This window comes from Loxodonta africana, chromosome 6, assembly GCF_030014295.1.
Source record: "Loxodonta africana isolate mLoxAfr1 chromosome 6, mLoxAfr1.hap2, whole genome shotgun sequence".
Lineage (NCBI taxonomy): Eukaryota > Metazoa > Chordata > Mammalia > Proboscidea > Elephantidae > Loxodonta > Loxodonta africana.
Window position 1 is genome coordinate 44,591,642 of NC_087347.1, and position 16,933 is coordinate 44,608,574.

The 16,933-nt window shown below is 38.0% G+C and overlaps 1 protein-coding gene across 2 annotated transcripts in view; it reads left to right on the forward strand.

Moving 5' to 3' along the window:
* The window catches only part of TRAK2 (trafficking kinesin protein 2), a 69,591-nt gene that overhangs the window by 15,143 nt on the left and 37,515 nt on the right, over window positions 1-16,933 (forward strand). The window lies entirely within an intron of this gene.

Here is a 16,933-nt window from a genome sequence, read left to right on the forward strand (position 1 = left end):
ATTTTTAGTCACAAAATTGAAAGACTTCGTTTGAGGCTTATAAGATAGCAGTTGTAAGATTTTAAAGTAGATCTCTGATTATTTCTCATTTGATGTGAGGCTTATTTTAATTGCATTCATATTCAGCTGCAAATGCTCTTAGTGGATGTCTCAGTAATTTAGTGCTGCTTACAAATACCACAAGTGGATGGCTTTAGCAAAGAGAAATTTATTCTCTCACAGTCTAGTAGGCCAGAAGTCCAAATTCAGGGCGCCAGCTCCAGGGGAAGGCTCTCTCTGTGTTGACTCTGGAGGAAGGTCCTTCTCATCAATCTTCCCCTGGTCTAGGAGCTTCTCGGGCACAGGGACCCTGGTCCAAAGGATGTGCTCTGCTTGTAGCACTGCTTTCTTGGTGTGTTATCAGGTCCCCTGTCTCTCTGCTCCCTTCTCTCTTTTATATCGAAAAAGAGATTGATTTTAAGATACAACCTAATCTCATAGTTCTGCCTCATTAGCATAACTGCCAATAATCCCACCTCATTAACATCATAGAGATAGGATTTACAACACAAAGGAAAATCACATCAGATGACAAAATGGTGGACAACGACACAATCCTGGGAATCACGGCCTAGCCTAGTTGATACACAATGTGGAGGGACACAGTTCAGTCCATAACAGTGGAGAACATAATAAAACTAAACAATGAGCCAAATGATTCAGTTTTAGCTTTCCTATGAGACTGACAACTAGTTCTTTTTAGTCATTACAAATAAAATGTGTTATTGCTGTAAAAATGATCCCTTTTACACAAAACTCCTTTATACACAGTTTTTCATAAACAAATACAGTGTTTTCATTAGACTATCTCAATCTCAGCTTGATTTCGCTTTTTAAGGCAATTCATTTAGTTGGCCTTGGACTGAAAAATTTAGAATGTATTAATAATCAACTTTTTAATTAAGTTACTTCTTTATTCAGTGTGTTGATATTTTTAATCATTAAGCTTATAGTTAGGCATGTATTGCAAGTTTACTATGCGTCAGTTGCTGTTAGGTTTGGGGAGTATAAAAATAAAATACCTTCCTTCAAGGATCTCACAGTATAGTGAGCGCAGAAGGACAAATGAGCATGTAGTCTTCTGGGATCATTCAAGAAGGGGGTCGGTAAACAATGATAAGGAGCATAATCACAATGAAACACTTTAAATTTTCCTAAGCCTTTTTCCCCCATGTTTGCAATCTATTCTGTATTTCCCCATAGCGATTAACAGTAAAATCCTCTCAATGAAAGAGAGAAGGAGGACCTATACTCTTCTTGGGAGACAGAAAAGAAAAGGCAGAGTGTATTCAATAGCCAGCCTAGGGAAAAGAAAACTAGGTGAGAGAAGTACTTGGTAGCAGTGCCAAAGGAAGAGAAGAAAGCCAACAAAATCCCTGGTGCTGGAGGGGTGAAAGAAGGAGGTACTAGGGAACCAGCCAAGGTCAGAAAAACAGGCCCTACGGTTCAGTCTCAAGCAGGCACCTTATGGGTTCTCCGATAACCTGGTTATCTGGTTTCTCAAGCCAGCAACAGGTTAGAAAGAGGAGAAGCATTCTGGCAACAGTCAAGTGTTAATGGCTGATAGCCTCACAGTGAAAGAGGAAACTAAAGTGAAAATGGACTTAAAAATCTCAAAAAATTAGCAATTTCGGGCCATTCGTTATAGGGACAAAAGAGGTTATAATCCTGGAGGATGTCACTATAGTCAGTATGTTATACTCTGGTAATTACTGTTCATAGTAAAATCTCATGGTCATCAAATTCTTTTCAGTCTACTCTCTCTAAGGATATACATGTGTACTTTTTTTCCTATAGCAGTTTGTTAGACTTTTCTCATTACCATGTGTTAACATTAGAGGGCAAACACCTTGCCAGCAATGTTTATAAAATAAGAAAATGGTGGAACCCCCCCCTCCCCAAAAAAAAAGATTCTGTTTTTTGCCACCATGTTGTCAATATCATTGTTAGGGAATTTTTCCAACTTCATTTTAATTGATGGACTTAATTTGTATATTCCTGCACATTTATATCTCTTATTGAAACCCATGAGAGGCCTATGTAGATTTTTGTAAATTGGGGTAAGAAGCCTTCAATTTTTCAAATGCTCTAACAGTCTCATGTTTCTTATGTAGTTTCATTTTTCCCTCTGTTACAGATTGCAAGGATGTAAGGAAACATTCATTTAACAGATATTTATTGAATGCCTGTCATTTGCATAGTATTAAGATATAGGTAGACTTGAAATTTAACCGAATGAGGATTTGTTTTTGATATATAGTATTCCATTTATTTTTAGCAGCTCAGAACAAGTAGCAGACTTATTCCAAATTCATAATATCATCTTCTTGATACTGTAAAATATCCATTTAAAGGAAAAATCACGTTCAGATTTGAAGTGTTGTCCTATTAAAGAAAAGTATGGTGCCCGTAAGAACATGCACAGCTCATCCTGCCTCATCAGAAATGCAGTACCTTCAGAGTTGGGATCAGATAACTCATTTCTAAAAGCTTAGCAAATAAAAACCACTTAAGAACAAATGGGGGATTATTTACTTTTATTTTTATTTAATCAGGAATCAATATGCGATTAAAGAAAGAAAGCAGCATGTAGGGATAGGTTTGTATTAGAATTACCTCTGTTATTTTTGTTGTGTGCAGTCCATTCTGACTCAGAGTGACCACATGTGACAGAGTAGAACTGCTCCATAGGGCTGCCTAGGCCGTCAATCTTTACAGAAGCAAATTGCCAGGACTTTTCCCTGTGGAGCCCCTGGTAGGTTTCAAACCACCAACCTTTTAGTTAGCAGCCTCCTGCTTAACCATTACGCAACAAGGGCTCCTTAATTCTCTCTGAGGCTTTTCAAACTACGCTTACGCCCTGTCCCCTGCACTTCCAGTCTTTTGGCAATAGAGCTCAGAGACTAGAGGCTCCAGCTTTGGACGAACACAGGCTTGGGTTTGATTCCTGGCTCTTAGCAGCTTGGGCAAATTAATTAACCTCAAAAGCTCAGCTTCTTTATATTTAGTAAGTGAATATCCAATAATAATACTGTGGGCATGTCATGGGGTTGTTGTGAGGATTAAAGAGGATCATGTGCATAAAAAGTATTTAGCACATAGTAATTCTTGATTAATTCTTGATCAGTATTAGCTGTTATTATTAGAAAAGATTGAATTTAGAATAGAATGGAGAATGTGTCTTTTTATCAAGTATTTTTCACTTCAGTCAGAAAGCTGTATCTTTATTAAATTGTTTTTCTTTATAAACCAATCTTAGGAGACTGCTATAGTGCTAGTTTCATTTGGTATATTCTACACTTGTTGGGTGCTGTCAAGTTGCTTACTACTCATAGCAACCGTATGTACAACAGAGGGAAACACTGTCCGACTCTGTGCTATCCTCACAACCATTGCTATGTTTGAGTCCATTGTTGCAGCCACTGGGTTAGTCCATCTTTTGAGGGTCTTCCTTTTTTTTGCTGACTATACCAAGCATGATGTCCTTCTCCAGGGACTGGTCCTTCCTGATAACATGCCTAAAGTATGTGGGACAAAGTCTCTCCATCCTCACTTCTAAGGAGCATTCTGGCTGTACTTCTTCCAAGACAGATGTGTTCATTCTTCTGGCAGTCCGCCATGTATTCGATATTCTTTGCCAGCACCACAATTCAAGTGCATCAACTCTTCTTCCTTCTTCCTTATTCATTGTCCAGGTTTCACATGCATATGAGGTGATTGAAAACACCACGGCTTGCGTCAGGCGCACCATTGCCCTCAAAGTGACATCTTTGCTTTCAACACTTTAAAGAGGTCCTGTATTCTACAGTAAAATCTTGAATTTAACGAAGAGGTTTTGGTTTTTGTTTTCAGTGTCAAAAAACTAGTTCCTGCTCAGGAAGTGCTTCAGGGTTATGGTGTCTCCTCTTCAGTTTTGCCAGTCCAGAAACTGACATTTTCTCAGAGTACTCAGAGTTGATTGGCCCTGGAGGAATAGACACACCAAACAAACTCACTAAAGGTTGAGAAATAAACCAGAATGTCTGCTTTTAATATACAGTATGACTGTCGGGTGAACTGCATAGTTTGGTCCTCATAGAGAGTTAGTCTATTTTTCCTTTGTAGGAAAATCTGTGTGAGAAACCAAATTACCAGCTCCTGCTGCGTCAGGCCACTGTGATAGGTGCCAGAGATACAAAAATCAAGAAGATACAATTGCAACATGTTATAATGTGTGTCACAATAAAAGTGAAATAATGACTCAGTTGATTAGGGAGTCTAATTGTGTGGGGTAAGGTTGGGGTATGAGGGAACACTTTATGCCAGAAATGGCATTCGTACTGAGTATTTAATAATTGGCAGAAATTGAAAAAAGCAGTAAAAGGAAAGGATTTATATGGTTCTAGAAGTATAGTACCTAGTTCAGTACCCACAGAATCTATTGTATAAAATGCCACTGTTAAAGATGTTTTCCCCCATTTTGGGGTAAGAGAACAAGAAATCCACAAACTCTAGAGTGCAATTTACTCTGCATTACCCGTTTCTGAAGACCTATAATGGTTTTTTTCTATTACTTTAGTCAGAAGGGCATAATTTTCTATATTTTAGAAAAAGGTTTAAAGGTATAATAATAATAAAAAAAGATATAACAACTATGGTTAATTTCCTTATTAGTATTCTGGAATATAAATTCCTGACAGCAATTGCCCTCGTGAACCAATATTTTAATATGTCTGTAACCCAGATGGGGCCCTGGTGGCAATATGGTTAACATTTGGCTGCCAACGAAAATGTCGGCAGTTCGGATCCACCAGCTGCTCCTTGGAAACCTTATGGGGCTGTTCTACTCTATCCTGTAGGGTTGCCATGAGTCGGAATCGACTCCACAGCAACAGTTTTTTGTTGTTGTTGTTTAAACGGGTGACCCAAATGTCAGCTGAGTGTCCATACCCCTCAGGAGCCAAATAGTTGTCTTGAGTTTCCAGTTTCATATTATGAGGAAGCCAAAAACCATCCCTAAGATTTCTGCAAATTCCTAGTGTTCTTGTGGCCTCTGAGCTTTTGCCATGTCTATAGAACTGACCTGTCTCTCTTTTCTCTGGCTTTCCTCTTCTTCTCAAGAAGGAAAAAGTAAACAAACAAACAATTCTTCTCCTAGTCTCAAGCAGAGCAGCTTAGCTTTCCTTTTAAAGCTCTGAGGTCTCACCTTCCACCCTGAGTGGCTTTTCCAAGTATTTTCCCAAACAAAAAGCGTTTCTTTCCTGAGTTCTGGTGTCAGATGTTAAGATGATAAAATATGCGAATGTGCACTTTATTAGGTCTAATTTGACAACGATAACCCTTGTAGTAACTGCATTTAGCCAATCATGACCTTTTATAGAAACAATGAGTATTAAAAAAAAGAAAATGGTGGGGAAGAGGCATGAAACTAAGGATGTTTAAATGCAGTCAAAGTTACGTTAAGCATTTTTATAAATCTACTATCTCCTTTGAGCCTCATTGCCATACTGGGTGTCAAGCAAAAAATGGAATTCCTGTCTGTAAGTAGAGTTTTGAAAAGATAATACTGATGCTTATTCAGTAATTTGTTGCGTTTTCTGTAGGAGTTTGGTATCCTTGCAGCCTTTTACTCTGTGGTGCAAAAATACCGTGATTTCGGGTTACAGGTCAGATGTCAGCAAACTATAGCCCATGGGCCAAATCCAGCCAGTCCTGTAAACTAAGCATGTTTTTTACATTTTTAAAGTGTTGTAAAAAGCAAAGAACAAAGGCAGTAGGGACAGAAATATGGCTGCAAAGCCTAAAATATTTACTTGGGTTTTGTACAAAAAAAGTTTGTTGACCCTATTACAGATTCTTGAGTTGTAAAACGAATCCCTGTTCATTGTTAGAAAGTCGCTGATGGAAACAGTCAATATAATTGTATGTTCTGAATACTACAGTTATTAAAATGATGAAGAAGATTGATACGTTGACACGGAAAGATAAATGAATAGGCTGCTAAATGGCATGTTAACATTCTATATCCCTACAAGTAACTTTCATTTGATTATTTATATTTATGTACTACCTGTATTTTTTTAGTGAACATATTACCTTATTTATAATGAGAAAAAAAGGTGCACCGGAGCGTAACAGTGTGTTGTGTTTGTGTATTTAAAGAGAAAGAAACTGAATGGAAATTTCCAGTGTAGCTTGTGACTGGTTTTCTTCAGATGTGAAAGAGGTTTTTTTAAGGAATGTAGCTAATTATGCACTACCTTTAAACTTTAGTCACCTTTGAACTTAAACACCTTTCCTTTCAAAGCTATTACCAGGTAACCAAGCATCTGAAAATGTCAACATTGAGGCTTAGCCTCACTTGTTTTTAGTATTCCGGTAGTTGAAATTTAATTGCACTACTTTAGAGTAGGTAGGTAATATAAAAACAGCATGACCTTTTAAGAAATTGACAGGAGCAGTGCCCACATAGTTTACATTGCAGAGATTGCTAGTTCTGCATACATTGCCCCCAGCAAATATTTAAATGTCCAGGCACATGTTATGAAGATTTGAAGTAATGAGAGAATGCAGTAGTAATTCCATGATTAGTAGGCTACCAAAAGAACGGTAGGACTTTCATAGGTTTTTTAAAAAATTCCCTTTTAGCATGGATTGGACTGGACAATGGGTTGGAGAGGGATGCTGATGAGGAGTGAGCTTCTTGGATCAGGTGGACACTGGAGATTACGTTGGCATCCCCTGCCTGGAGGGGAGATGAGAGTGTGGAGGAGGTTAGAAGCTGGTGAAATGGACACGAAAAGAGAGAATGGAGAGAGAGAGCAGGCTGTCTCATTAGGGGGAGAGTAATTGGGAGCGTGTAGCAAGGTGTATATGGGTTTTTGTGTGAGAGACTGACTTGACTTGTAAACTTTCGCTTAAAGCACAATAAAAAAAAAAAAAATTCCCTTTAATCCCCATACCTCACTCTGAATTCCCCTCTCCGAAAACATTTTAATGTGTTTATAGATATAATACAGAAAAAAAATTAACTTACATAAATGGCATTGTGGTATCTATTTCATTTTGCCTCTTGCTATCTCTCAGTACTGTATTTTTAGTACCCTGTTGCTCCACGGTGTGTATTCACAGTGTTTTTCTACTTGCCAGAGAATAGGCCCCCACTTTACTACTCCAAACAGAGCTGCAAGAAACAATCTCATACATGTCTCTCTGTGGGCTGATATGAGAATTTGTTTGGGATAGATAACACCTAGGAACAGAATTGCTGGGTCTTAGGTCATTGGTGGTCCAGTGCTGGAATTCTCACCTTCCATGCAGGAGATCCTATTAGATTACTGGCCAGTGTACCTCATGCACAGCCAATCACCTGTCTGTCAGTGGAGGCTTGTGTGTTGCTATGGTGCTGAATAGGTTTCAGCAGGCTTCCAGACTAAAACTGACTAAGAAGAAAGACTGTGGATCTACTTCTGAAAATCAGCCAATGAAACCCCTGTGGATCACAGTGGTCCAAACCACAACCAATGATAATGTTGGTGCAGGACCTGGCAGCATTTTGTTCCCTTGTGCATGGGGTTGCCATGAATTGGTGGCTGACTTGATGGCAGCTAACAACAAAACAGCGGGGTAAGTGTGAATTTAATTCGACTGCGTAGTTTCAGATGTTTCCGAGTGGCTGCACTAGTCTACACTCCCATCATAGGCGTCTTATTTGGAGAAATTTTTATGACAGTTTCTCTAGGACCAGTAGTTAGTACAAGAATGAATTATTTTAGGCAGGAATAATTATTGGGACTACTGAATTATTGTAAGGTGGCAGTTCCAAAAGAGATTGTATAGCCAGCCTAGGAGCTCATGCTTTTTGAAGTTAGAGCTGTTAATATTGTAGAAGGGTAGGAACTGATTTGAATTGTGCATTTTCTAAGCCCGAATCCAGATGATCAGGTTATGTGAAATAGTATTGTTTGTAGCTTAAAATTCTACCTCCTTAGCTGTTTTACTTTTTAAGTGTATCTAACAAATAATTCTCACTGTGTGCCAAGTATTGTTATACACACTTTATAAATATTAATTCATTTAATCCATTAACAATGCTGTAAGGTAGATATTATTATTATCCCCATTTTACAGATGAGAAAACAAATGAGGGTTTAAGTTAGTCATGTATAGATTTCTCCATTTTAATGTTACTAACTAGGGAATGGAAACCCTGGTGGCGTAGTGGATAAGTGCTATAGCTGCTAACCAAAAGATCTGCAGTTCAAATCCACCAGGCACTCCTTGGAAACTCTATGGGGCAGTTCTGCTCTGTCCTATAGGGTCTCTGTGAGTCGGAATCAACTCGACGGCAGTGGGTTTGGTTTGATTTAACTAGGGAATAGCAGAGAATACACCTCAACAAAGGGAAACAAAAAATCCTCACACCTGGACCAATAAACAACGTCATGATAAATGGAGAAAAGATTGAAGTTGTCAAGGATTTCATTTTACTTGGGCCCACTATCAATGCTCATGGAAACAACATTCAAGAAGTCAAATGATGCATTGCATTGGGCAAATCTGCAAAAGATCTCTTTAAAGGGTTAAAGAGCACAGATGTCACCTTGAGAACTCAGGTATACCTGCCTCAGAAACATAAAATATTATCATAAAATATTTTAAAACATTTTATTTTAACGTCTAGTTTTCTTAACTTCTTAAAGAATAGGCGTTAAAGCATGATTTAACATTTTTCACATGATGGGGGTCATGTTTTGATAATTGTCATTGTACTTTTATGGAGACATAGATGTGAGATATGAAGCAGAATGGCTTCTGATAAGAACTAGACGTTGCTTTCAGGAAAAAATTCCTAATATGTTTTTGCTCTTGGATTATTTGCCTAAGTCTTATAAGAGGTAAAGTATGAAATTTGCAGCCAAGGTTATGTAATATGGCTGCCTTCCTGTAAAATTTATCTGTGATTCACATGTGGGTACCTTGCCTAGAAACTTCCCTCACTGTTGCCGTAATGGTTTCCATACCTCAGTGGGATCTAACTCTTAGTGATTGGAAGACCCCGATGAATCACAGATACTTCAGCAGCCACTCCTTCTCTTCTCTGCTATTCGCTATTTGTTGAAAAAGTACAGAGAAACAGTATTCCTCTCTGCTTCAGTAGTCCTGCAGCTGGCAGCTCTGCCAGTCACCAACAGACGGTCATTTTCGATTTAGCGATTACTGTTGTTTATAGCATATTTGTTTTATTTGTGTTTACTTTTGAGGTATTTTATAAACAGTACAAACCCCATTTTGTACCTAAAAGCAGTACTAGTGATAGATTATTAATGGATATGAAAGTGGAAATAATGTAAAAAATTAAAAGTGAGAAAATTGCACACATTGAATATATCATTGGACAAGAATAATGACTATGAAGGACAATCCCGCAGTGTGTGAAAAAGAATGTACCTGTGGTGAAGAAATATGAGTGCTGAAGTGGTTAGCAGAGGATTGCTGTGAAAGTGGAATGTTGAGTCAAAGGTTAATTCAGGTGAAAGGAGCTCGAGAACTTAAAGGCTAAGCGTGTGAATGAACATGCAGCTGTGGACATTTATTCGAGGCCTTCCTAATCTGCAAGTGAAGTTCTGGCCTGTTCCTGAGCTGCTAAAAGGTCCCTCCCTGCTCCTGCTGGTAGAGATTGTGGCAGGGTAGGGTTGTTTGCCTCAACAGATGTTCAATGTAAATAAAACAGGGCAGTTAAAAAAAAAAAAATGCCCAAAATACATGGGCTACGAGGAAATGTGAGCCCCATGATTTTGGACTTCTAAACTAATGGATTTGACAGCTTTTTGAAATCCAGTCTGTTTTTAAGTAGTGCTGCCTCTATATATTTCCTATTCTGAAAACCCTAAACCAAAAAAAAAAAAAAAACAAGCCCTTTGCTATCAAGTCAATTCAGACTCTAGCTAACCTATGGCACAGAGTAGGACTGCCCAATAGGGTTTCAAAGGAGCAGCTGGTGGATTCAAACTGCCAACCTTTTGGTTACCAGCCGAGCTCTTAACTACTGTGCCACTAGGGCCCTGTGAAAACTCTGCTGGTCTTTAGATTCAGTAGCAGTTAAAAAACAGAGACAAAATATTTGCAGGGCACAAATTCTGTTTCCTCAGAGTGAGCTTTACAATTGCTGATAGAATAGCTGTGCTGTATGTAGCCAGTGTGTTTTGACCATGGCACATTAGTGCAACTGAACTTGATGTTGGTATGTGGTCTCTGCTTTCTTGAGGTCTGTTGCTCATTATCCAGGTTGGATTTTGGTGGCGACACCTCATTGTTTTCAGCTCTTAACCCTGAGGCCGTACGGATTTGTTACGTGCTTCAAGATCTGATTTTTTTTTCCTGTGATGTTTTTAAAAATGAAATCTTACTTTTGGTATAGCGAGATACATTAAAATTAGTGAGTAACTGTCTTTTTTAAAAAACTGTTATTAAATGTAGGAACATGATTGCCATTATTGGGTGCTGTAGAGTTGATTCCTACTCATAGCGATGCCATGTGATGGACTAAAACTGTCCCATAGGATCTTCTTGGCTGTAATCTTTTCGGAAGCAGATCTCTGGGTCTTTTCCTGCAGAGCAGCTGAGTGGGCTTGAACTGCCAACCTTTTGGTTGGTAGCTGAGCACTTAACCATTGCACCACCAGGGCTCCTTAGGAACATGGTAAATGTATTTTATTTTTAAGATTATATAGTTTCTCTTTTATCTGGGTTAGGTTGCCACTGCCTAAAAAACTACTGCTGGAGTTGATGATTGGAGCTCTTCCTGGTCCTTCATGCAGATCAGCAGCCAACATGTGTTCCTTCCATACTTGTAAATTATTGGAATAAACCCCTCCCTCCTGTTCAGACTATACTGTCCAAAATAAGTACATCCCTAATCTGTTACTGCAACAGAAATAATTTAAAATATTCTCTTTCTTCCTCTCATTCTCATATTTTTCCATTTACTTTTTATTATTGTTACTAATGTGCATAAGGGCAGTTAGTCATATATTGTGTCAAGGAAAACTGTGAGTCTTGAAGTTAAAATAGACCAAAATAATGGCTCCTATAATCATTTTGTAAAATCCTCAAAGCAACTAGAAGTTTCCTTCCTAATCCCTATAAGATTCTTCATTTTATAAATCATCTGAGACACAGAGAGCTAAGAACCACACAGATGGCAATAGATGAACTCATGAAACCAAGTGTTTCTACATTTTTGTTTTAAATTAACCACACCACCTTATAGTGGGAGACTGTTTGGTGTGATAGCAAAAATGTTTCATGCACATGTATGCCAATTTTCAAGAATTTCTGAAAAGGGAAGAATGTATCTGAGAGTGTCAAGCAGGCTGGAGACAGGGTAGAAAGTTAATGAGAGAGAAATTTTTGGAAGAGCTAGACCACGAACTATATAGTTTCACAGTGAAGAAACACAAGATACAGTGCGCTGTGTTCTGACAGTTCTGGCTAGGGGACTAAAACCAGTATGTGTGATAGGGCCAGCAATGTTGAGCTTTGTAGCGATGGTCAGAGGGCTTGGGGAGATCATTACGTACTATGTGGTGGTGAAGAGCACAGGCTTTGGGATCATGCCTTTAGTCAGACCCTGACTCTGCCTTGTACTTGATAGGTGAGCTGAAGCTTATAATTCAATCCATTTTCTCATCTGTAAAGCAATGATAATACCTCATAGGATTATTTAAGGGAAAATTGAGCTAACATCATATGTAAAGTACACCAGGGCTCCATGTGGTGCAGTGATTAAGAGATCAGCTGTTACCCAAAAGGTTGGCAGTTTGAATCCTTGGAAACCCTACGGGGCAGTTCTACTCTGTCCTATAGGGTCGCTATGAGTAGGAATTTGACTAGACAGCAACATATTTGGTTTTTTTGGTTTGGTGTGGTACTTTAGTAATTATTCAGTACAATCACCAGAATACCAGCTCAGTGAGAGCAGGGTTTTTGTTTTGTTCATTGCTGTATCCTCAGAGCTTAGAACAGTGCCTGGTACACAGTATACTGAGTAGTTGTTGAATGAACAGATGGAGGAAGTAGTTTTGTATGCTTTAAGTAGTGTATGGTGGCCACATTAATTGAAATAGATACAAAAAAGAATCTACATTTCTGTGTTATATTAATCCTTAAAGCATTATTTGAACAGTAAACAAAAATTTTTTTTAATTTCCAGTTTAAATGTTCATTAAATCATTACATTTACTATTTTTCTAGGCTCTACGCTGTAGTTGAATTGAAGTTTTCTTGAATTGCTTTAGCCTTTTCTATAAGGCTGCTTTGACCAGAGTGTCCTGTTTTAAGAGAATAGCAAGATTTTTAAGACATAGGCCCTATATTTAGTCACTCACTGTTGATCATTTAATTCCATAACTGCCAGCAGTGTTTATATCAAAAACATGTTTTGGTTGTTAGTCTTAAGTCTCTTTCTTGTTAAAATAAGTCATGCGACTATTTTACTTTATTTCCTCCTAGATGTGCGTGAATTACAAAGGCTTCTTTTTAAATAATGCACGCTTGGTTGGTTGGTTGGTTGGTTATAAAGAAAAACAGTAAAGTCTTCCCTAAAAAGACTGAATAAAGATCTAGCACTGAAAGTAGATGACACTTAAGGAAGTACTAGGAATATGTGTGTCAAACCAAGAAACCAAACCCAGTGCCGTCGAGTCGATTCCAACTCATAGCCACCCTATAGGACAGAGTAGAACTGCCCCACAGAGTTTCCAAGGAGCTCCTGGCAGATTCAAACTGCCGACCCTTTGGTTAGCAGCCATAGCACCTAACCACTACACCACCAGGGTTTCTGAATATGTGTGTACCTGCTAGGAAAGGCACTGGAAGTTTTTTTTTGTGCTTGCCAAAGTTGTTTCTTCTACATTTAGGACTCTGACTCTGCAAGCTTTCTATTTTTTCATGCACCAGCAAGATAGAAAAAAATGATTCGCGGTACCCAATTAACATCACTCATCAGAGTAAACATTCACATGACTTCATATGGTGAGAGGAGATACCATCAAGCATTTAAGAGTAGGTGTTACATTGTGTCCTACATGTATTAACTCATTTAATCCCCTCGTGACCTCCGAGGTCCGTGCTTTTATTATCCTCACACAACTCATTTAATCCGCATAACTATGCCGTAAGGTAGACCCTATTTTTAGGCCTGTTTTACAGGTGAAGAAACTGAGGCCCAGAGAAGCTAAGTTACTTGTCCAAGGTTATACAACTGGTAACTGGTAGAGCTGTAATTCAGATTTAGGCAGGCTATCTTCAGAACCCATGGTCTTAACCTGTGGTTGGCTGAATAATGGCCCTCAAAGATACCTAGATCCTAAACCCTGAGAATTTGTGAATAATAATTTATATGGCAAGAGGGACTTTGCAGGTGTGATTAAGTTAAGGATCTTGAAATAGGGAGACTATCCTGGATAATGTGGTTGAACCTTAAATGCAATCACAAGTACCCTTATCAGAGGAAGGCAGAAGGCGATTTAGCCACAGAAGAAGGCTGTGTAACAGTGAAAGTGAAGAGAGATGTAAAGATGCTGAGCTTCTGGCTGTGAAGATGAAAGAAGGGACCGTGAGCCAAGGAACGCAGAAGCTGGAAAAGGCAAGGAAATGGATTTTCTCCTAGAGCCCTTGAAGGAAGCACACTGTGCAACACCTTGATTTTGGTTCAGTGAAACTGTTTCATTCTTCTAGCTTCTAGAACTGTAAGATAATAAAGTGATGCTTATACTACTAAATTTGTGGGAATTTGTTACAGCTGCAATAGGAAACTAATATAGTCACCATACTGTTGTGAAAGATACTGGATACATTGTAGTTAAATTTGTTATAAACCAACCTTCCCCAGATTCCATGGAGGAATGAGCTTCAGTGATAATCTTCCTCAGTAGTCCCAGCTTTATACTGCTGGTCACTTTATTGCCAGGAGCAGTTCCTTAGTCCTTATCTCTTTCTATATGAAGATCATGCAGAGGTAGTCTTTAAACTGAAAAAAAAAAAAACAAACCCGCAAACCCATTGTCCTCCATTCGATTCCCACTCATAGACGTACTGTAGGACAGAGTAGAACTGCCCCGTAGGGCTTCTAAGGCTGTAAGTCTTTATGGAAGCAGACTGTCACATCTTTCTCCCCAGGAGCAGCTGGTGGGTTCAAACCACCGGACCTTTCGGTTAGCAGCTGAGCACTTTAACTGCTGCAACACCAGGGCTCCTTATAGAGATAATCTTTGGACTACATCTGTTCCATACTCAAACATGTTAGTCATTCTGGGCTCAAAGTTAGCTGTTGAGCAAGAAACTTAAGAAATATTGGGAAGAAGATATCATCTTTTCCTCAGGCCCAAGTGTTAGGGGAAGCTGAAGGGATAGCATTTGAGTATCTGCTGTATGTCAGGTACCAAGCTAGGAATTTTTATTTTTCATTTAGTCTTCATACCTGACATTCCCTACAAAGGGTAGTTATTACTACCCTCATCTTGGCAATGAGGAACTAAGGCTCAAAAAATGTTAAATAATATGTTTAAGGTCAGAAAACCAGTAAATAGGATTGAAATTCAGGTTGTCTAATGCCAAGGTGCATGCTTTGTTCTATACTCACCACTGCTACTCAAAACTGAATGTACTGAGAAGTTCATATCTAGACCAGGATAAGTCTAAATAGTTTATTTTGGTCTAAAGAGTCACCAGGAAGGACCATTCCTAACCTGGTATATGGTCTTCAGGCTGAGTAAGTTGCTGGGTTGCTCTAGAGGGTCTGTCTAGTCTAGATCCTTCTGTATGACTCTTAAGATGGATTTAGTGCTTTGTTCAATTTGTGTTCCTATGTCGTGTGTATACTGTATAAACATAAAAATAGAAATGATAATGTAAATATGATTGAAATGACTAGTGTGTAACAGAGTGGTGGGCAGAGGGTCTTAAGGTTATTAAATTTTCACAATGGTGTTTGATTAAAATATGGTTAAAAATCATAATTGTGTTTAAGAACTAATTTAGATCTGTATGAGGGACACTTTGCTTTTTTTTTTTCCTGTTTTGTCCTCCTGTTTCTCCTCTTCCTTTTCGTCTTCCCATTCCTTCCCTATTCTTTATTCCCCACCACTCTTTTCCTCCTTCTCCTCTCTCAAATTTGTAATTTACTACTTTTAAAAAAAAATGCTTTCTCAGAAATTGAAAATAACTTTTAAATACACCTCTAGATGTAGAAAGTCTGGATATCTGTTCTTTATTTTACTGAAATTCTCCTGGAAGTAGTGATCTAATTATAGATATCTAGATGTGGGGGGCAGAAATCTTGATTAATCTGATTTAGAGAAATCTCTGATTTAGACAGATCAGAGTTTGACAAACTTTTTCTCTAAAGGGCCAGATAGTAAATATTTTAGGCTTTGTGGAATAAGGTCTCTGTCATTGTAACATGAAAGTAATTAATTGACAGTAATACAAAAAAATGAGTATAGCTGTGTTTCAATAAGATTTTATTTACGGACACTGAAATTTCAGTTTCATATAATTTTCACTTATCACGAAATATGAAACATTTTTATTTATTAAGCATTTAAAGATGTAGAAATGACTCTTAGCTCATAGGTTGTACAAAAACAGGCGGCACGCCAAATACGGCCTTCAGGCGGTTGTTTGCAGATCCCTGCACTAGATGGTTCTGTTACTCACTAGCTATGTATTCTTATATTTGCATTGCTATTTCATAAATATATATATACACACACACACATATATAATAGACTTATGTACATCTGTCTGTATTTCTTGTGTGTGTGTGCATCACTGGATTCATAATCTGTAAATCTAGGTCTATGGAGTATTATAATTTAAGAGACCTTGATAAAGATTATATGTGGTACAAAGACTTACATAGTAGATGATATTTAGTTGCCTGCTTAAGAACCATCATTCCCCCTTCTTTGCTGGCAGAACCCTTAGCTCAGATTTTATTCAGATACTGGGTGGTGTGTACTTCATTGGGGGTTACTGTCTTCCTCCTCTCATATTTCGGGGGCGAATCTCTATTGGTTTGATCCAATTACAGTTCCATTCCCACATGGAGTGGAAGAATTCAATTAGCATATAATATGTGGATCCTAGAATTTGGAAATGGATTTTTGATAACTGGGATTACACATGTATTTGGTGCATTATATTCTTTTGTATGCATTTTTAATAATGATAAAACCATTACTTTATGGACATTTGGATTCCAGTTGTGTCTTTTTTTTGGTTTGTTTTTTCTTTTAAACCAATACTGTATAGTTATCTTTATGCCTACATCTTGGCATACTTTGTGAGTATACCCATGTGGTAGAATTGTTGAGTTACAGCATATGTGCATTTAAAAGACATTGCTAAATATTCTTTTTGAAATCTTGTAACAATATGCACTTTTATCAGCAGGATATAATTGTGCCTCTTATGGAGATATCTTGGAGATACCATCTTCAACACTGAATGCAATACAACTTTAATATTTGCTAATCTGTTGGGTGAAAAACATTTTCTTAATTACATTTGTATTTATTTTAATTATGAGTGAGATTGAGCATCTTTTATGTCAGTGATTCTCAACTGGAGCGATTTTGCCCTCCCAGGGGACATTTGACAATGTCCGGAGATATTTTTGGTGTCACGGCTAAGGGAGGAGGAGTAGAATTCTACTAATATCTAGTGGGTAGAGGCCAGGGATGCTTCTAACCATCCTACAGTGCACCCAACAAAGAATTATTGGGCCCAAAATGTCAACAGTGCCAGGGTTGATATACTCTGTTTTATATTATTCTATTTTATCTCCTTTGTGGTTTATTGCCTATAGTTCTTGAGTTATTTTATTGGTTACTTTAAGGTTTATGGTATA